Source organism: Lytechinus pictus, chromosome 12 (assembly GCF_037042905.1).
Source record: "Lytechinus pictus isolate F3 Inbred chromosome 12, Lp3.0, whole genome shotgun sequence".
Classification (NCBI taxonomy): domain Eukaryota; kingdom Metazoa; phylum Echinodermata; class Echinoidea; order Temnopleuroida; family Toxopneustidae; genus Lytechinus; species Lytechinus pictus.
Window position 1 is genome coordinate 701,716 of NC_087256.1, and position 23,775 is coordinate 725,490.

At 38.2% G+C, this 23,775-nt stretch overlaps 1 long non-coding RNA gene across 1 annotated transcript; it reads left to right on the top strand.

Moving 5' to 3' along the window:
* Positions 1-407: 407 nt before the first annotated feature.
* Positions 408-12,935, top strand: LOC129272820 (uncharacterized). Its single transcript, XR_008585744.2, has 3 exons — positions 408-845; positions 10,535-10,602; positions 11,124-12,935. It is a non-coding gene; the product is annotated as an uncharacterized LOC129272820 (long non-coding RNA).
* Positions 12,936-23,775: the final 10,840 nt, after the last annotated feature.

The following is a 23,775-nucleotide window of genomic DNA, read 5'->3' on the forward strand; positions in this document are numbered from 1 at the left end:
AGGGAACCCTTTCGTAATACCGGGCCGGCCTTGGGATATGCTATTTTCCAGATAGATGGCGCTATTACATCCAAGTCATCCAGGTACCCATGGTAACCGGCATTCATCTTCAATCGATTTCTCTTGCAAAATGTCTTTTCGGTTAATTGCTTAAGCAAATCACAAATCGCTGTACAAGATGATGGGAGAAAATGAAAGACTAACAAGGAAACGAAAGAAAATGAATGAGAAAGAAACTAAATTATATTTGTAGAAAAGTAGACTTGTGTCATCTATATAAAATTAGCTCTGAAATATCACTATTCTTCAAATAAGAAACAAAATGACGTCACAATACCCCGAAAAATTATAATACTGGGGAAGCCCCTCTACAAAACGAAAAATAGTTCTATCAGAAACATTTTTTCACAATTATATGCGAAGCGGGGATTGCTGGGGGTGTGCCTACTTCCTCTGCCCTGGGGGTATTTTGTTTAAAATTGACAATAAAGATGATTATGTATATCTGGTTCTTTGATAGTCAAATAAAAAGTCTCTTTAAAAGTAATAGGGACAGAACGTCTTGCCCCCGCCCACATTTCCGTGTGTTCCCGTTTGCAAAGACTGTATGCGTCCTTTATCAACATGTTATCAATATTATCAGTGTCAATCAATTCAATGGACAATGCACACCCGGGTCTGTTGTCCACCTCTGGTGAGTGAAGTGGGGATTTCTAGGTCTAGTATGAGGCAGCTCTTAGAATCCACATGTCTTCAGATCAAACAACGATACCATGACAGCTCAAAGAAGGACACTAAGTTCGAAATTGTCTCAACTTCAAATTTTGGAGGCTTCAACGGAACAGGTATTTAACAAAATCTCTATGCGCATGCTTTCCGACTTTTTTTTTTTAATGGTGGTTGTCGATGGTATTGTTGTTGATATTAAAGAGATGGTCCAGGCTGGAGATATTTATATCTCAATAAATAGAGTAAAATTCACAAAGCAAAATGCTAAAAATTTGATCAAAATCGGATAACAAATAACATATCGAAATTTAAAGATTTGCATTATTCCGCTGAAACAGTTCTAGGCATGTCTTTATGAATATTCATTAGGTGGGCTGATGATGTCATATCCCCACTTGTTCTTTTGTATTTTATTATATGAAATTAGGTTTATTCAAAAAAATTCTACCAAGAACTAAAACAATTGGATTGACAACTGATTAAGTGCATTAGTTATTCACTGCCGCAACTTATTTCATCATATTGGAGACACTTTTATTTACACATGTATGAAAAAATGAAACATTTATGATTTTATGTAATAACATAAGAAAAGGGAAAGTGGGGATGTGACATCATCAGCCCACCTAATGAATATTCATGACGATGTGCATATGACTGTTTTCACAAAATATTGGTAAACTTTAAAATTCAATAATTTCATTATCTGTTATCCGATTTTGATGAAATTTTCAGCATTTTGCTTAGTGAATTTTACTCAATTTATTTAGATAAGAATATTTTCAGCCCGGACCATCCCTTTAATGTTGTTATATTTTGTCGATGATAAAATAATTGTGGAGTGACGGACTAACGGCACGATGATATCTCTAAACATCGTCAAGACAAATTTTATGTTATTTAGTAACACTTTGCGAAATCTACCCGGAGACATCCTTTTGGACAACACACCTCTCAATAGGGTCACATTAACCAAATTCTTAGGCCTCACAATTGACGATAAATTAAAATGGAACATTCATATTCAAAATATTTCCAAAACTGTATCGCGGAATGTTGGTATAATGAACAAACTTCGACATTTCTTTCCAAAATCAACACTATTTACACTTTATTTCTCACTTATACTTCCGTATTTTAATTATGGAATACTGGCTTGGGGTAACGCCTACAAGAGTCTCACCGACAAAATGCTTATTCTACAAAAGAAGGTTATAAGGATTATACACAATGCTCCTTTTCGATGGCATACTGATGATTTGTTCTACAAGTCGAATCTCCTCAAATTTCCGGATTTATTTCTTTTTCATACAAGACAATTCATGTACAAACTGAACACAAATAAATTACCAAACATTTTGATGATCATGTTTACAAAAAACAACACTATTCACAATTATCCAACCCGACAATCCCGTCGCTTCCACCTTCCCCGTACCCGTACTCTCTTCGCACAAAAAACAATTACCTTCTATGGCCCTAAATACTGGAACTCACTCAGCAATGACATCGCAAATGCTGCCAGTTTGAACAGTTTTAAGATTAAACTGAAGAAACAAATTCTTGAATCATATAAAGCAAATTCCAATTGAACAGTCGATAACCAATCCCTTTTACCCTCCTCTTTCTCTCCCCGTCTCTCTACCTCGCTCTCGTCCGCTCATTCTCCTTCATCGGTCTTATGCCCTTCACTCTTTTGCTTTTTTTCTCTCCTTCTTCTCTTCTTCTTTCAACCACACATGTGCACCACCCTATCCTTTTGATATAATTCTTCATCCATTATCTCGGTATTTCTTCATCGACCATCACATCAACCTTATTCTTTTTTTTCTCTCTCTCATTCTCATTTTCGTTTTATACCCGTACTTTACAAATCTTTAATTCTCTGAGGGGTCCACACTCAACAAGCCCTGCTTTTTAGTGGATCCCTCCATTTACTCAACCTTACTTATTGAAAAAAAAAAGAGTTATAAAGGTAGCCTTGCATTTTTTAAATATTTTTTTTCCGAGAATGGCATACATTTTGTTCTATTTCCATTGTATATATTGTTATTGGTTAATATGATTATCACGTTATTTAGTGTTTACCATAAGCATTTATTTACTTTCTTGTTTAGTCATATTGCTTGCAATGTATATTCATTTTTATTGATTTGTACGGTTATCATTTTATATCTGTGTAATTATTCCTTATCTTGTATTGAGTTGAGAAATGAAATAAAACTTGAACTTGACTTGAAAAATGGCGGATTGCAGGGGCTGCGGAGACGAGGGGGGGGGGCTTCAGGTGGCTTCAGCCCCCCCCCCCCCATTTTTTTTGCCAAACCGTGTACAAATACGTAAAAATGACCATCTGATTGTGATTTTTTTTGCTTGGTCAGCCCCCCCCCCCCCCAGGTTTCAGAACAGTTCCGCGGTCCCTGTATTGACTGCGAAATCTATTTTGTTAGTGTATCGAGAACATGGGTCTAATCGATAGAGGGCCATGTCTAATACGGTCAAGATATAAGGTCAAGTATATTTATTATCATCACCATGATCACCGATCATCTTGTTCTTCGACTCAATGGGAAGAGACCGAGGCTTCTTCTCTAGTGAGCTTTGATCATTCACCAATTCAAGTCCATGGCCCTGAAAAGCGGGGGTGCTGGGGGTGCTGAACCCCAAGTTCAGCACCCCCAAGATTTTCCCAGGGGGTGCTGCGTGTATTATTTTTCCATTGTATGGAGAAATGTATGGAAAATTACCAACATCTTGTATTGAAACCTTTGTTTTTTAGCTTGTCATTTTTTTTGGCACCAAAACGATCTTCATCTTGCAGAGAAGCCTTTTTCCTTTGCTTGTCAAATTTACGTAGGCGGATCCAGAGGGCCCGGGTCCCCCTAATATCAACAATTTTTGAGCTGAATAGGCCTAATAGATTAATAGATAAAATAACAATTTCATGAATTCCTATAATCAAAATGTATTTTTTTTTTCAGATTAAAATATCTCGCGCTTAGGAAGAGAAATAGGAAGATAGTTATCATTTTCATATGATGACAAAATGTCCATAGAATGTCCCGGTCCTAGGTCAAAATAATAATAATAATAAAAACATCAGCTTACGCTTCGCGCTTTTACAGAAGAAAAATTAAAAAACAGATTTTACACAAAGCAGTAACCAAATCATTCTGTAAATTGTTAAAACAGGAAAGATTTTATACATTTTTTATAGAACAGGTCTGCCACACGCTTAAATTATCACTTCGTTGACCTGGCAGCTAAACGCAAAGAAAGGTTTACCTTTGAAGACAATATGGATCAATACTTAAACAAAGTATCAACCACTTTCAGTTTTAAGCCGATCTCAAGTCGAGATGTTAAAAAACACATCAATGAAATTGCAAGTAATAAGGCCACTGGCCTGGATCAAATTCCAGCACATGTAATTAAAGAAGTTATTGACTACATAATTACGCCATTGACACATATTGTCAATACTTCACTGTCCACAGGGAGGATTCCTGATGCATGGAAAAGGGCTCGTGTAACGCCAATCTTCAAAAGTGGTGACAATACTAATCCGTCAAATTATAGACCAATCTCAGTACTCCCGGTTTTGTCTAAAGTCTTAGAAAAGATTGTGTTTAATCAAGTGTATAACTACCTGTCAAACAATAGTTTGCTTGATCCATGCCATCATGGTTTTCGTCCAGGCCACTCAACAACCACTGCCTTGTTAAATATTATTGATGATTTTGCTAACAAAATTGATCAAGGTTACGTTATTGGTATGGTCACTATAGACCTGGAGAAGGCATTTGATTTAATATCGTCTGAATTATTGTTAAAGAAATTATCTTACTTTGGATTTGATCAGGATGCAGTAAAATGGTTTCGCAATTATTTCTATGGTAGGCAGCAATCAACGGTTGTCAATGGTAATATGTCAGGTTTTCGTACTGTTGAAAGTGGAGTGTCTCAGGGGAGTATACTAGGCCCCCTCCTCTTTATAATCACTTTAAATGATTTGGTCAGATCTGTAGAAAAATGCCCCCTCTCTTTATATGCAGACAATACATGCATTTACTTTGCATCTAAAGAGCCCAAAAATTCAGAAATGACTATTAACAGAGATTTAAAGTTAATTTGTAGATGGTTTTCTAATAATGAACTATTAATCAACATCGATAAGTGTCAATTTATGTTATTAGGATCTAAAGCAAAGCTCCGTCTATTTGATAATATAACAATACAAATGCAAAATTATGAATTGCAAAGGGTAAGCCAATGTAAATATCTTGGTGTAATAATAGACAGCTCCCTAACCTGGAACCCCCAAATTGATAGTGTTCGGAAAAAAGTTTTACAGACATTTTATTCTTTAAAACGCATTCGATGTTATATACCAAAAAACACAGCTCTTATGTTGTATAAGGCTTTAATCCAACCGATATTTGACTATTGTTGTACAATCTGGAGAAATGGCAATAAAAGCCAACTAAATCGTCTCCAAGTTCTACAAAACAGGGCACTGAAATCTGTCTTAGAAGTAAACAGCAGATTTAGTACAGCGAATATATATGCCATTTTAAAGGTTGATCAACTCAACAAGAGATGGAACAATCAGTCAATTTTTACCATTTTTAAATTGGTCAATAATCTAGCTCCATCTGTCCTTTGTACTCGAATCACACTTAAATCACGAGAATATCTTCTAAGAAACATAGACCGACAAATTCAATTGCCGAAGCCTCATTCTAACTATCTAAAAAACAGTCCCCTTTATTCAGCATCTAAATTATTCAATAACCTACCCGCAACAACCCGATTAGAAAAAAACCCGGCTACATTTGCACGTCTCATATCACTTTCTTAATTTAATTCTCCACCCAGATCACCCTTGATACCGCATTTTATACCTAAATTTTTTTTATGTTTAATGTTGACTTAACTTTGTATATTATTTTCTTCTATTTATTTTTCATTTTTGTTTACTCCAATTTTACTTTTGTCAATTGTATTTTACCCATGCTTTGATATATTTTGTTTTCCGTTCTTATTTTTGTATGCTTATTTTATGTTGATATTATTTGTTATCATTTGTCCACGGCCTTGCTGAAAAGCAGCTTCCAGCTGAAAGCAGGCTTTTTAACCGTGATTAAATAAATAAAATACAAAAATACAAAAGTACAAAAAAAGGGGGAAAACAGTTTTATTACAATAAATTTGTAAGGTTACATACACCAAATGTCTATTTTTCTGTAATTTTACATATTACACAGTGCAGTAAGATTACAGGTGTTCTCGAGACTCTGCTGCAGGATTTTTTGTTTTTTAAGTAGAAATTTTCTAACAGTGTACCTACAGTCCTTCACATGTCCCTTTTCGATCAGTTACATACGCATCTTGTTTAGGATCACAAACATTGCCCAGAATGTTCAATTTTCAGGACAAAATGCATGGAATTTTTATGAGATTATTATAATGTCTGTGGTTTTATAAGAATATAGCTAATAAGTGACTGTTACAAATACCCCTTCAAAGAAACAAACAAAAATGACATTTGAGTGGCTGATCGGGGAAAATACGGGTGAATTTTTTTTTCGGACCCCCTCCCTTATTGGCGAAAGCCGGACCCTCCCCCCCCCCCCTGAATTTAGGCCGACTTCAGCACCCCCAGCCAAAAAAATGTTCCCAGAGCCCTGTTCAAGTCAACTTCCTTTCCATCTTCCTTAATACAATCCATTCATATTCTTCTCGATCTTCCTCTTCTCCTTCGCCTTCTTCTTCTAAATCCAATTGATTTTGAACTTTGGTTTAATTTGAACTCTGATTTAAAGCTATGGTTCAGCCAACTGTGACACGAATCTCCAAACAGCACAGGTTCAATCTATCAACTCATTTGACATTCATATCATTCATAACTTTCTGGGAAAAGCAACTGAAATGTTTGGGTTTTTTCATCATAAAAGCGTGGGGAAACAAAATAGAAAACACAAATTAAGAATATACAAAAATAAACAGAATTTTGACACTTTCGGGTTCTAAAAATTAATTAAGTTTATAGACCAATGTCTAGCATTTTTTATAACATCATTGCATTAATAAGGTTGTTGTTGACACAAACGTGACATTATTTGTCATTTTGATAATAATGTCTTTTCTAGGGTAAATACTTGACATGTAGCGGTGGGTAATCTTTATAAGTTCTTAAGTATTTTTCCCCTTTGGCATACTTAACAACTCCAGAATGCGTAAACATTTGATTGCCATGACTTCCAGTTTCGAAAGATCCATATAGTTTATTCAACTTGTTCAACCTGTTCAATTTAACACTTGAATTCTTGATTAATTTTAGGTTTTCGCAATTAACTGTCAAATATTTTTCTCTACATACAAGGTTAAAATAATTATGGAGAGCGTTAACAATCAATTCTGAGTCAAAAGGTGTCGTGCATTCTGCAATCGGAGCCCGGGGGGGGGGCACTTCCATTGACGAGTGGATACCATGCGCGACCACGGGGTCTTGAAAAGCACCCTAAACACGTATTTTCCATATTCTGAAAATGCACCCCTTAACAAGTATTGGCGTGTGAAACCCTACCCTTAACAAGTATTGGAAACAAATACTATTGGCAAGTATTCCCAGAACTGAGCCCCTAAACAAGTACAGCAATGTATTTTCCATATTCTGAAAATGCACCCCTTAACAAGTATTGGAAACAAAACGATACTCTTAGCAAGTATCCCTGAAATGAACCCCTAACAAGTACAGAGATATTTTATTGTTATGTCACGGGTCCGTCGGTCGTCGATCGGTTTTACCTTTAGACACCATTATTTTGGTTTAGTACGGCCCCAGTCCACACCTCGCGCAAATCGGACTCTAAACACGTAGTGTTGGGGCAAAAAGGACATCCTTTATAAAAAAATTTGATTTTGTTTTATCATCCCCGCATATTTGACCCTAAACACGTATTTTTCCGAGCGAAATAGATACCCTTTTTTCAATATTTTTGTGTTTTTGACACCCTTATCACGTTACGTACGTAACGTGCCCTATTTTGAAAAAGACGTCCTTTTTACGTGTTTTTTTTTGGTCGCGCATGGTATCCACTCGTCAATGTAAGTGCCCCCCCCCCCCGGGAATCGGAACTATCGTATAGTTAAGCCCCAGTCACATTTAGACACGGATCCTCAAGGATCAACACGGCAATGCCGGATTGCCGGCATGATCCGGGGAGGTCCGGAATCGTATTGCCCCGGATAGAGCGTCGACGAGCGTTGATGACAGTACACACGGCATCTTTACACGAATCTGCACGGACCGTGTCGGCAGAGCACGTCGTCTACACGGATCATCAGGGCGTCAACACGGACCATGCCGGCAGACCACGTCGTCTACACGGATCTCAAGTCGTCAACACGGAACAACGTGTCAGCTACACGGACTAACACGGCAGCTACACAGACCATTCCGGATTGCTTGTCTTCCCGGCAGTCCATGGATGACGCCGGATGTTTTTGACAGTCAAAAACTGCCGTGTTGGCCTCCCGGACGTTCCAGGACCAACATGGACCATCACGGACCTCCAAGGATGCCCAAGGCGCCAACACGGATCTCTCCCCGGACCACCCCGGATCAGATCCGGGATGGTCCTGGGTGACTGGGGCTTTACAAAAAAAAAAACTAGTGTAAAACTAAAACATATAACAAGGTTTGTGAACCGGAACAGATAACTGTGAATATTAGGTGAAAAGAAGATTAAAGCTTCATCATCGGAAGTGAATTATAGAAATATAGATTTACACCGTGAATTTGCAATTATTTTCTATATGCAAATTAATATAATCAGATACAAATATTAACGGATTGACATTTTAAAGAAAGCAGTATAAAAATAAAACATGTTGAAATGGAAATGAGTGGGACCAATAATAGCAATGCTTGTCAAGTGCAGGTTCATTTATTTTTTATTTGGGGGGGGGGTAGACCTTCAACTAGTTTCTCAATTCTTGGGAACCCATGGTCGGTCCATCAGCAGGGGTGGACCCAACCTTCACCAGTAGGGGGGCCCGGAAATTTTTTCCGCCATATTTTCCCCGATCCGCCGCTCAAAGTTGATTTTTGTTGTTTGATTTTTTTAAGGGGTAGTACCATTAGTCACTTCTTAGCATCTTAAATATTGAATATTCTGGGCAATGTTATTTACCCTGAACAAGATGTGTATGCAACTAAATAATTGCGTGAGCATAAATTTTAATCAAAGGGTCAATTTAAGCTATGTATTTCAAGCACTTTGTAGGAAAATTGTGACGTGAATATGGATCGTACTTTATAATGAGCTGATATTTTTCATTATTATTACTTTGACTGAGTTTTGACATAGGACTGGAACATTTTAAGGTCATTTTGTCATCATATGAAAATGATGACTATCTTCCTATTCCTCTACCTATGCGCGAGATGAAACTTGTCGATATTCCATTCTGAAAAATGGACGATTTAATTATTTAATTAATATTTTTATATTAATCTAATAATCCTAATTAGAGCGCGAAATTTTAAATATTATAGCCTGAAAACTTGACATTTCAAGCACTTTTGTCATTATAAATAGGATATATGAGTTAATAACAAAAAATTATAACTGTCATGAAATGAGGATTTTAAGTAGCTTGTTATAGAATCAATATTGAGATATACATAACTCACCAATTCAATCAAAATGCGAGCGTGCAGCGCTAGCTGATACTTTTTGACAATCAGACCTGAATAAAAATATTTCTGGAATACACGGAAATAATAGTTACCTGACAAATCAAATTTTGCGACTGCGCAGCGCGAGCAAAAAATGTTAATATGCAGACCATAATAGCTAATATATTTACAGAGCAATTTGTAAATCTAACAAAATAATGAAAGTTCGATTTCTGAGCAGCAATATGTTTGTATATTGATTTAAAAACTTGATATTTTAAGCTCCATATAGAGCAAGATAATTATGTAAATAACTTAACAGGCATGATTTTTTTCCCCCAAGTCCTCCCCTTATTTTATTTTTTCACTCGTCTTCATCCTCTTATTTTTCCTCTTCTCTTTTCTCCTCTCCTTTTGCTTCTTTTTCTTTTTTTCCCATTTTTTCTCCGCCAATGGGGGGGGGGGGTAGCCGGGCCCCTCGGGGCCCCCTGGATCCACCTATGCATCATGAACTATCTATTCTTACTCGGAAAATATTAGCTCAGATGCTGCCTCCAGGACTAAACTTAGTTGCTTCTTCAGTCCTGTCCTTTATAGAAATGACGAAATGACTCAAAATAGTTTTAGGGGGGCAAAACGCGACGTGCATGGAGAAAGGTTTAACTGTTACAAGTGAGCGAAATGAGCGAACAAATGTTGGTTTTACCCTTTTCCCTTTCCTTTTCTTCTTCTATAATATTTTTTTTTTTCGGTAGTATAAATTTTGGAGGGTGTCTCTCCCCCCTCCCATTTATGCACCATGTTTCCTTGGTTTATTGCATTACGGCTCGATTGCCTATTCTCTCTGACGTCATCAAGTAGCTGAGGGTATAAACTCAGAACATTTGGTGAGATGGCGCATTGCTGATTACATAGTCTTAAGGTAAAAATTGTCAACCACATGTTATTTAAACCAGGGGCCATGTTTAAACAAGACGTTTAAACAAGACTCATCGTTGTCAATGCGATGATGTGCTATTGATATAGAAATTAATGTTCATTCAAACGCACGCAGACAATAAAGATTAGAGTCAGAATACTGCGCCTCATCATAAATTTATTTAATGTTTTTTCTATTAGAATCTACGGAGTACTTAGCATCGGATGTAAACTTCTTTCCACCGTCATGGCAGAAACCATTATGACAGGTAAGTATTTTTGTCGAAGGAGTTACAGTAGAAGTATAGTAGTATAGTAGTAGTAGTAGTAGTAGTAGTAGTAGTAGTAGTAGTATTAGTAGTAGTAGTAGTAGTAGTAGTAGTAGTAGTAGTAGTAGTAGTAGTAGTAGTAGTAATAGTAGTAGTAGTAGTAGTAGTAGTAGTAGTAGTAGTAGTAGAGTTATACTAGTTGTAGTAGTAGTAGTAGTAGTAGTAGTCGTAGTAGTCGTATATTTTTGTTATAATTGTATTTATTATGTTGGCGATGAACAGGATGATATTAATTATGATTAAAAAAATGATGATGATGATGATAATGATAATTGTAATAACAATAAAAATGATAATGATAATAATAACAACAACGACGACAACAACAACAACAATAATAATAATAACAATAATAATAATAATAACAAAATTGATAACAATTACGCTCGTAAGAGTATTGAGAATGTTAATGATGCTCTCATTTTATCGTTAAGTTTTTTATTATCATTTCCCCATGACAGAATTCGTTATTGCTCTGACGGTTCTATGCAGTGTGATCACAGCATTTGTTATAATCATCGTCACATTATTGGTGTGTATGAAGATAAGACACTATCGATATATTGACGAAGACAATGACGACGAGGACGATATCATCGGGCATGAGAATTCAAAACATCAATCTACTAATCATAGGACAAGGCGAGATGCATGGGTGTCTCGAGAGCAGTTAACTCTGGCGCCTGAGAAAACTCTCATTAAAATTGTTCTTCATCCTCAGAAAGATTCTTATTCTCATCAGCCATATATAGATGACGGTTTACCAACGATTGTGGCATAAATGTAGACAATTTACTTACAGTCGCGTAACTGATTATGACGAATTGGTTACGGTCGTGGAACGAATCATGACGGATTACTCACGATCGTGTCATGAATCTGCGAAGAAAACACTTTCAGGAGACCGAGCATGGCAGTAACTGATTTATTTAAAAAAAACTTTCTCCATGGAGAACGTGCCGATTTACCTACGATCGTGCACAGTTTATCAATGGTCGTCGGACGAACCATGATGGTTTAGATAAGATTTCTTTACATGAATCTGGGAAAAAAACATTTACAGGAGATTAGACCTTAGATATGTCATGATGATCTATATAGTTTGAAAATTATCACAGTGTTATGTAATGATATCATCCATCTTGATTATGAAGTTGCATTTCGAAAATGTTACCCATGTTACTTTGTCATATCAGGTACAATTTATCAAAATTAGGCATGGTTATAGTTGGAATACAAGCAATTTATTGTTGAGAAGAAAGAGACACAATATCAAATTCAAATGTTCCGTAATTATATCACCACATACCATTACCTGTGTGTATGCTATATTTGGATAATATTATTGTGCTTAAAATTATTATTTTGAATGTAAATTTTGGCAGAATAATGTGCTCTGGGTATAGTTGTATGAATACATGTTTGATATCTTATTTTTGAGCAACAGTGCACCTCTTAATTCCCGCAGGCATGTGTGCTGGTTGGATATATCATATGTGACTAAATTATTCGGAAGTAGGTATTTATTCAGAATAATGCACCAAAGAAATCCATTTATGATATATTCAAGATGTATTTTAAAAATGAGGAAGGGAAGAGTAAATATAGCAAAAGTCTTGGAAAAAAGAAACTAATAAATGACGTTATTTTTACAATGAGGGGGACTAGTTTAAGCACATTCCGCAAGAAAGGACTTAGGGGTAATTTTTACGACTAGTATTCATTTTTATTTCAAATATTGAAGAAAAAACATTGTAGGCTATTCAATGATGCAAACATTACTCTGAAATCTCAAGTAAAACTAAAAATATCAGCAAATTAAAAAGGGCATACTAGAAAATTAATCACAAAAATCACTAAAGCCCCTTTTTGTGGAAATCCGACGGATTATCACTTATATAAAAAAAATATTAACATTTTTACTCCCCGTCATCATTCATTTATCACTTCGTGTAGGCTCTGATTTTTGTTTTATTCTTTCAAAAAATATTTCAACTTCTCAATATTATATGCTAACGTCTTGCTTTCACCATGTACACTTAATGTGTATTCGAAATTGGGATATAGATATATACATGTATAGCATCGATATTGGAACTCTGTAATCTGTAACTTCGTATGGTATTTTTTTTTACCTCTGTCATGTGTCTATGGTAATGTTTGTTCCTTCCTGTGAAGTTGAATAAATGAATAAACTCGATACGAATGTTATGTTAACGTACGTACACCAAAATGAACAATTAACTTGAAAATAAATCATAATTATAGACCCTATTCGCTGGATGTCTTTAAACTTCTTCATTTGAAGACCACCGTTGCTCTGATTATATCATCATCGGTTTGATAACCCACTTTCAATTTCAAAAAAGGTAGTAGTCTTTACTTCTTATTAGGTGTTGGTTTGTTTCATTCAAACTTAAAGAATCTTGTAGAGCTAGGTGTGATGTTTGTCAAAAATGACTTTCGAGAATGGAGCCCTTTCAGGGGCGGCGATCCTGGGGGGCCGGGGGCACAGTGCCCCCACTTTTTTAAGCACTGAAAAAGTGTCCTTTTTACGCAAGAAAATTTTCCCCCTCCTCACAAACATGTATTGTGCCCCATTGATCGGAAGAGGATCCACTTTAGGTGTTACCAAGTGCCCTTTCTCGTATGAGTTTCAAGTTTATAAATTTATAGATCAAATCCACACATATTAGATCATTCTCAATTTTACAAACAAACACTTGGACAATTACAGTGAGACACAAAGTTACAAATCAAATATATAAATAAATATGAATACGAAATACAGAAATACTATAGTTAACAATTTTCATGTTGAGCCCTAAAACATATTCGATACACACTCAAAAAAAAAAATTGACCTATTATAGCATGGGTAAAATTATATGGTTTTTTTAAGTTTCTTTGCATGATTTTTAAATATGTAAATTACACTAGGCACAAATAACATCAAATATTATTAAATAAAGCAGCTTATCAAAAGGATGATAATTATCACGGGTGGGAGGAGTGAGAGTCTGCAGTGCAGGACCCCCACCCCATCCCTAAATAAATTAAAATAAAGGTTGCAAAGGATTTTTCAAAAAGACTCGGAAATAAAAAGAAATATCGTAGTTAAATCGTTTATAATACAGGTTGACGCTCAAACTGTATAATAATTCAAAATAACTAAAATTTGATGATGAATATATAAAGAGGAACAATAATGACATAGCATAATTTCATCATGTGACACTTAAAGAAATAGTGATACCGTAGGAAGCTTGGAGAGAAAAGTAACAATAATAACAACAATAATACTAAGTCTTTAGCGGACTAACAGCAAAATCTAAAGGTTTACTTTTTATCTCTTATCCCTATTCAGGTGGAAAACAAGTATGGGTAAGGGTGATTATGAAGTCATTACTTATCATTTTCTAAAAGCTCCAGACGTTTATCAAACATTACACTATATAATTATCTTAACTATTATTACGTTTGTCTATTTCGAGGTTTGACATCATTAGTTTCAAAGTGCCATTATTTGACATCGTTAGTTTATAAGTGTAATTTCCCCCAAAACATGCCCCTCACGGACGTTTTATGTGTCCTTTTCACCTGAGAAGGACCCGTTTAATGTGTTAATTAGCAAGTGCCATATGTCGTATCAGTGCCAAATCTTACCCCCCAAAATCCCCCTCACAAACGTGTTCTGTGCCCCTTTAACCTGAGAAGGACCCGTTTTATGTCTGAGCAAGTGCCCTTTTGCCATCTTATAGGTGCCCTTCCTCGTAACAGTGCCCCCTTTTACCCAAGAAAAGTGTCCCTCACAAACGCGTTTGTGCCCCTTTCACCTGAGAAGGACCCGTTTTATGTATGAGCAAGTGCTCCCTTGCCTTCTTATTACAAGTGCCCTTTCTCGAATCAGTGCATGCCTCTTTCCCCCCAAGAAAAGTGCCCGTCACTAACATGTCCTGTGCCCTTTCACATGAGAAGAACCTGTTTTATGTGTTAACGAGTGCCCCTCTTCCTTCTCATATATGTCTGTCCTTCATATCAGATAAGTTAATCTGGAAAAAAATTCTTCGCGCCCAATTAATGAGCGCCCCGGTTTCTTTATTCAGCGCCGTTCGTTTAATTCTTTCTGCAAGTGCATAATGAATGAAAAAACTTGTAAAAATAATCCCACGTGCCTTAAGTTTCATGAGTCATGTGAGTGTGGTAGATTAGTCATTTTTAGTGTTTTTAAGATCATGGCCGTACGCAGCGGGGGCAGGGGGCAGCTGCTCCCCCCTGAAATTTTGAAAACTCACATTTTTTACTGCAGATTTTCACAAAATTTATTCAAAGTGTGCACAAAATCCATCAATTAACAAAATGAAAAAGCGCCTCAATGATAAGCTCAGTCGCTCTGCTCCCTTTCTTTCGAGTTTTTTCCAAAAAGTATATGCGTGTTGCCCCCCTCCCCTGTTTAAGATAGGCCTAGTGCCCTTTTCTAAAGAACAGGGTGCCCTTTTTTCCCTGTGCCCGCCCCCCCCCCTTTCAACTTCACTCCTTCCTTTTGTGTATATTTGTGTTTAATAGCTAAAAAGTAGACAAATTTCCGATGAGACACTCGTTCCGATGAGATGCTATTTTTTACACAAGAGAAGTCCGCCAACTGTAGGCCTATACATAGTCGTCAACCTCACCGCATGCACTCTCCATGAAATAAAAAGACGCATCGCGTCAAAAAAGGCCGATTGTGGCACACATGCACACACACGTACACCGGTACGACCAGGCTGAAGCCAGCGCACAAACCCAGCGCACAGAATATATTGAAGCAAGCCAGCGCACAAACCCAGCGCACAGAGCTATCGCGATACAAACCGCCCTACACCGTGTGCGTAGTCTAATAGTTGCAGACCCTAAATACAGCTTAAATTCAAACGTCTCGAAGACTGTCATAATGCGCGCGAAAATGGTATTTAGATAAAAGGCATAGTTATCCAAACTTACAGATGGCTGAAAATATGGAATTTCAATAATGCACTATTCCACAATATGATTGCTTCAAATATTAGTATATGACTGATTTGTATAACATTTGAATATATTAAGAATTAAAGGGAGTATGTTTCTACATGACATGGCATGAGTGCAGCTGAAAGTAATTGAGATCAAGAAGAATCAAACAAATTTGGTAAAATGTAAACAAAATCGGACAAGGATAACAGAGTTATGATATTCTAAAGATCCGCATTTCGGCCAGTTCTATATGCCTTAAATTTCTTCTTTAACCTTCGACCTGCTTTGGAGTATTGTTCACAGATTTGGCATCCATACTTGAAGAAGGATCAGGAGAAACTCGAGAGAGTTCAACGAAGAGCTACAAATTCAGTTCCAAGTTTACAGGTCAAGAGCTACCCGGAAAGATTGGCCCAATTGAAGTTACCTTCATTATCTTACCGACGTCACAGAGCAGATCTTGTCCAAGTATTCCGAATAACCCAAGGAACTGACGATCTAGAGACTTCTAAATTCTTCAAATTCAATGAAGACTCCAGAACTAGAGGACATATATATAAGATTGAGAAACCCAGAGCAAATACTCGAAAAAGACAAAATTCTTTCTCACACCGAGTAGTATCAGAGTGGAATAACCTGCCAAATCAAGTTGTGAAGAGTACTTCCATAAACTCTTTCAAATCAAACTTAGAGAAATCTTGGAACCTCAAAAAGGAAAAGTTTAACCCTGACCAATCCTTTACTTGCCCATGTTCCCATTAATAACGTTACCTGCTGAAACCACACATCGCCATATAACCTGTACCAGTTTATCTTCCACTATAATGACTTCATGAAATCAGGAAATTGGAAGGAGGAGAGGGGCAAACAAGTTTTTTAGGTAAAACTTTACGCCCACAACAAGGTATGTTAACAAGGTATGTTAACATTCATTGGAGAAAAGTAATCTCTCCTGTATATTCCATCTTTTTGAATCATATGAATTTATGAATATTCAAATTTCCTCCCCCTAGAATCAAAAATATTATATCAAACAAAATTTAATGCATTTGTTCATTAATTCATGGATATTATTTTAATATAAGAGACATTACATGATTTAAAAAAACGACTTCATGTAAGAACATTTTATAAGCGAAACGAAAGTTGGAACACGACATCATAATAACTTCAAATGGATAGTCATGACTGCGTGCATTTTATTTTCACAAAATACTGCTGACCTCAAAATTCTCTTTGTAAATTTGACTCTTTTGTAAATAATGTCTCTATTGGTATTATAAGAAGTTGCAACAACAAATAACTGAAGTACTGAATCAGTTCCAACTGTTTTAGACCCAGGTGAAAATAAAGTGGTAGAAAATCATATAATAAAATACAAAAGAACGAGTGGGGATAACCGATATGATATCATCAGCCCACCTAATGAATATTCATGAACTTTATCTATATCAAATTCTCAATAAAAATTACACCCCCACCTTTCGGGGCATCGTAGACCCCGTCCCCCTTTTCTGTGCACCAATGTTCACCCCTATATCGATGAAGTGATTAATAAAGATCAATTTGGTTGATTTTTAAGAAATAAAATCGTGATTTCGATTAGCGGCGAATTTATTACCAGACCAAAGCGGAATTGTTGGAATATACGTACATAATATAGCACGCCATAATAGCAAGTGCCGTATTTTCGTCAATGCACCCCCACCTTTCGGGGCATCGTAGACCCCGTCCCCCTTTTCTGTGCACCAATGTTCACCCCTATATCGATGAAGTGATTAATAAAGATCAATTTGGTTGATTTTTAAGAAATAAAATCGTGATTTCGATTAGCGGCGAATTTATTACCAGACCAAAGCGGAATTGTTGGAATACACGTACATAATATAGCACGCCATAATAGCAAGTGCCGTATTTTCGTCAATGCACCCCCACCTTTCGGGGCATCGTAGACCCCGTCCCCCTTTTCTGTGCACCAATGTTTACCCCTAGATCGATGTAGTGATTAATAAAGATCAATTTGGTTGATTCTTAAGAAAAAAAATCGTGATTTCGATTAGCGGCGAATTTATTACCAGACCAAAGCGGAATTGTTGGAATATACGTACATAATATAGCACGCCATAATAGCAAGTGCCGTATTTTCGTCAATGCACCCCCACCTTTCGGGGCATCGTAGACCCCGTCCCCCTTTTCTGTGCACCAATGTTCACCCCTATATCGATGTAGTGATTAATAAAGATCAATTTGGTTGATTTTTAAGAAATAAAATCGTGATTTCGATTAGCGGCGAATTTATTACCAGACCAAAGCGGAATTGTTGGAATATACGTACATAATATAGCACGCCATAATAGCAAGTGCCGTATTTTCGTCAATGCACCCCCACCTTTCGGGGCATCGTAGACCCCGTCCCCCTTTTCTGTGCACCAATGTTCACCCCTATATCGATGAAGTGATTAATAAAGATCAATTTGGTTGATTTTTAAGAAATAAAATCGTGAATTCGATTAGCGGCGAATTTATTACCAAACCAAAGCGGAATTGTTGGAATATACGTACATAATATAGCACGCCATAATAGCAAGTGCCGTATTTTCGTCAATGCACCCCCACCTTTCGGGGCATCGTAGACCCCGTCCCCCTTTTCTGTGCACCAATGTTCACCCCTATATCGATGTAGTGATTAATAAAGATCAATTTGGTTGATTTTTAAGAAATAAAATCGTGATTTCGATTAGCGGCGAATTTATTACCAGACCAAAGCGGAATTGTTGGAATACACGTACATAATATAGCACGCCATAATAGCAAGTGCCGTATTTTCGTCAATGCACCCCCACCTTTCGGGGCATCGTAGACCCCGTCCCCCTTTTCTGTGCACCAATGTTCACCCCTAGATCGATGGAATGATTAATGAAGATCAATTTGCTTCATTTTCAAGACATAAAAAGGTGATTTCGATTAGCGGCGAATTTATTACCAAACCAAAGTGGAATTGTTGGAATACACGTATATAATACATAGCATTTTCGTCCATGCACCCCCTACCTTTCGGGGCATCGTAGACCCCGTCCCCCTTTTCTGTGCACCAATGTTCACCCCTAAATCGATGGAATGACTAATAAAGATCAATTTCGCTGATTTTCAAGACATAAAAAGGTGATTTCGATTAGCGGCGAATTTATTACCAGCCCCCGGCCACCAAAGTGGAATAGTTGGAATACACGTACATAATATATAGCACGCCATAACAGCTCGCGCGATATTTTCGGCAATGCACCCCGACCTTTCGGGGCACCGTAGACCCCGTCCCCCTTTTCTGTGCACCAATGTTCACCCCTAGATCGATGGAATGATTAATGAAGATCAATTTGCTTCATTTTCAAGACATAAAAAGGTGATTTCGATTAGCGGCGAATTTATTACCAAACCAAAGTGGAATTGTTGGAATACACGTATATAATACATAGCATTTTCGTCCATGCACCCCCTACCTTTCGGGGCATCGTAGACCCCGTCCCCCTTTTCTGTGCACCAATGTTCACCCCTAAATCGATGGAATGACTAATAAAGATCAATTTCGCTGATTTTCAAGACATAAAAAGGTGATTTCGATTAGCGGCGAATTTATTACCAGCCCCCGGCCACCAAAGTGGAATAGTTGGAATACACGTACATAATATATAGCACGCCATAACAGCTCGCGCGATATTTTCGGCAATGCACCCCGACCTTTCGGGGCACCGTAGACCCCGTCCCCCTTTTCTGTGCACCAATGTTCACCCCTAGATCGATGGAATGATTAATGAAGATCAATTTGCTTCATTTTCAAGACATAAAAAGGTGATTTCGATTAGCGGCGAATTTATTACCAAACCAAAGTGGAATTGTTGGAATACACGTATATAATACATAGCATTTTCGTCCATGCACCCCCTACCTTTCGGGGCATCGTAGACCCCGTCCCCCTTTTCTGTGCACCAATGTTCACCCCTAAATCGATGGAATGACTAATAAAGATCAATTTCGCTGATTTTCAAGACATAAAAAGGTGATTTCGATTAGCGGCGAATTTATTACCAGCCCCCGGCCACCAAAGTGGAATAGTTGGAATACACGTACATAATATATAGCACGCCATAACAGCTCGCGCGATATTTTCGGCAATGCACCCCGACCTTTCGGGGCACCGTAGACCCCGTCCCCCTTTTCTGTGCACCAATGTTCACCCCTAGATCGATGGAATGATTAATGAAGATCAATTTGCTTCATTTTCAAGACATAAAAAGGTGATTTCGATTAGCGGCGAATTTATTACCAAACCAAAGTGGAATTGTTGGAATACACGTATATAATACATAGCATTTTCGTCCATGCACCCCCTACCTTTCGGGGCATCGTAGACCCCGTCCCCCTTTTCTGTGCACCAATGTTCACCCCTAAATCGATGGAATGACTAATAAAGATCAATTTCGCTGATTTTCAAGACATAAAAAGGTGATTTCGATTAGCGGCGAATTTATTACCAGCCCCCGGCCACCAAAGTGGAATAGTTGGAATACACGTACATAATATATAGCACGCCATAACAGCTCGCGCGATATTTTCGGCAATGCACCCCGACCTTTCGGGGCACCGTAGACCCCGTCCCCCTTTTCTGTGCACCAATGTTCACCCCTAGATCGATGGAATGATTAATGAAGATCAATTTGCTTCATTTTCAAGACATAAAAAGGTGATTTCGATTAGCGGCGAATTTATTACCAAACCAAAGTGGAATTGTTGGAATACACGTATATAATACATAGCATTTTCGTCCATGCACCCCCTACCTTTCGGGGCATCGTAGACCCCGTCCCCCTTTTCTGTGCACCAATGTTCACCCCTAAATCGATGGAATGACTAATAAAGATCAATTTCGCTGATTTTCAAGACATAAAAAGGTGATTTCGATTAGCGGCGAATTTATTACCAGCCCCCGGCCACCAAAGTGGAATAGTTGGAATACACGTACATAATATATAGCACGCCATAACAGCTCGCGCGATATTTTCGGCAATGCACCCCGACCTTTCGGGGCACCGTAGACCCCGTCCCCCTTTTCTGTGCACCAATGTTCACCCCTAGATCGATGGAATGATTAATGAAGATCAATTTGCTTCATTTTCAAGACATAAAAAGGTGATTTCGATTAGCGGCGAATTTATTACCAAACCAAAGTGGAATTGTTGGAATACACGTATATAATACATAGCATTTTCGTCCATGCACCCCCTACCTTTCGGGGCATCGTAGACCCCGTCCCCCTTTTCTGTGCACCAATGTTCACCCCTAAATCGATGGAATGACTAATAAAGATCAATTTCGCTGATTTTCAAGACATAAAAAGGTGATTTCGATTAGCGGCGAATTTATTACCAGCCCCCGGCCACCAAAGTGGAATAGTTGGAATACACGTACATAATATATAGCACGCCATAACAGCTCGCGCGATATTTTCGGCAATGCACCCCGACCTTTCGGGGCACCGTAGACCCCGTCCCCCTTTTCTGTGCACCAATGTTCACCCCTAGATCGATGGAATGATTAATGAAGATCAATTTGCTTCATTTTCAAGACATAAAAAGGTGATTTCGATTAGCGGCGAATTTATTACCAAACCAAAGTGGAATTGTTGGAATACACGTATATAATACATAGCATTTTCGTCCATGCACCCCCTACCTTTCGGGGCATCGTAGACCCCGTCCCCCTTTTCTGTGCACCAATGTTCACCCCTAAATCGATGGAATGACTAATAAAGATCAATTTCGCTGATTTTCAAGACATAAAAAGGTGATTTCGATTAGCGGCGAATTTATTACCAGCCCCCGGCCACCAAAGTGGAATAGTTGGAATACACGTACATAATATATAGCACGCCATAACAGCTCGCGCGATATTTTCGGCAATGCACCCCGACCTTTCGGGGCACCGTAGACCCCGTCCCCCTTTTCTGTGCACCAATGTTCACCCCTAGATCGATGGAATGATTAATGAAGATCAATTTGCTTCATTTTCAAGACATAAAAAGGTGATTTCGATTAGCGGCGAATTTATTACCAAACCAAAGTGGAATTGTTGGAATACACGTATATAATACATAGCATTTTCGTCCATGCACCCCCTACCTTTCGGGGCATCGTAGACCCCGTCCCCCTTTTCTGTGCACCAATGTTCACCCCTAAATCGATGGAATGACTAATAAAGATCAATTTCGCTGATTTTCAAGACATAAAAAGGTGATTTCGATTAGCGGCGAATTTATTACCAGCCCCCGGCCACCAAAGTGGAATAGTTGGAATACACGTACATAATATATAGCACGCCATAACTCAACAGCTCGCGCGATATTTTCGGCAATGCACCCCGACCTTTCGGGGCACCGTAGACCCCGTCCCCCTTTTCTGTGCACCAATGTTCACCCCTAGATCGATGGAATGATTAATGAAGATCAATTTGCTTCATTTTCAAGACATAAAAAGGTGATTTCGATTAGCGGCGAATTTATTACCAAACCAAAGTGGAATTGTTGGAATACACGTATATAATACATAGCATTTTCGTCCATGCACCCCCTACCTTTCGGGGCATCGTAGACCCCGTCCCCCTTTTCTGTGCACCAATGTTCACCCCTAAATCGATGGAATGACTAATAAAGATCAATTTCGCTGATTTTCAAGACATAAAAAGGTGATTTCGATTAGCGGCGAATTTATTACCAGCCCCCGGCCACCAAAGTGGAATAGTTGGAATACACGTACATAATATATAGCACGCCATAACAGCTCGCGCGATATTTTCGGCAATGCACCCCGACCTTTCGGGGCACCGTAGACCCCGTCCCCCTTTTCTGTGCACCAATGTTCACCCCTAGATCGATGGAATGATTAATGAAGATCAATTTGCTTCATTTTCAAGACATAAAAAGGTGATTTCGATTAGCGGCGAATTTATTACCAAACCAAAGTGGAATTGTTGGAATACACGTATATAATACATAGCATTTTCGTCCATGCACCCCCTACCTTTCGGGGCATCGTAGACCCCGTCCCCCTTTTCTGTGCACCAATGTTCACCCCTAAATCGATGGAATGACTAATAAAGATCAATTTCGCTGATTTTCAAGACATAAAAAGGTGATTTCGATTAGCGGCGAATTTATTACCAGCCCCCGGCCACCAAAGTGGAATAGTTGGAATACACGTACATAATATATAGCACGCCATAACAGCTCGCGCGATATTTTCGGCAATGCACCCCGACCTTTCGGGGCACCGTAGACCCCGTCCCCCTTTTCTGTGCACCAATGTTCACCCCTAGATCGATGGAATGATTAATGAAGATCAATTTGCTTCATTTTCAAGACATAAAAAGGTGATTTCGATTAGCGGCGAATTTATTACCAAACCAAAGTGGAATTGTTGGAATACACGTATATAATACATAGCATTTTCGTCCATGCACCCCCTACCTTTCGGGGCATCGTAGACCCCGTCCCCCTTTTCTGTGCACCAATGTTCACCCCTAAATCGATGGAATGACTAATAAAGATCAATTTCGCTGATTTTCAAGACATAAAAAGGTGATTTCGATTAGCGGCGAATTTATTACCAGCCCCCGGCCACCAAAGTGGAATAGTTGGAATACACGTACATAATATATAGCACGCCATAACAGCTCGCGCGATATTTTCGGCAATGCACCCCGACCTTTCGGGGCACCGTAGACCCCGTCCCCCTTTTCTGTGCACCAATGTTCACCCCTAGATCGATGGAATGATTAATGAAGATCAATTTGCTTCATTTTCAAGACATAAAAAGGTGATTTCGATTAGCGGCGAATTTATTACCAAACCAAAGTGGAATTGTTGGAATACACGTATATAATACATAGCATTTTCGTCCATGCACCCCCTACCTTTCGGGGCATCGTAGACCCCGTCCCCCTTTTCTGTGCACCAATGTTCACCCCTAAATCGATGGAATGACTAATAAAGATCAATTTCGCTGATTTTCAAGACATAAAAAGGTGATTTCGATTAGCGGCGAATTTATTACCAGCCCCCGGCCACCAAAG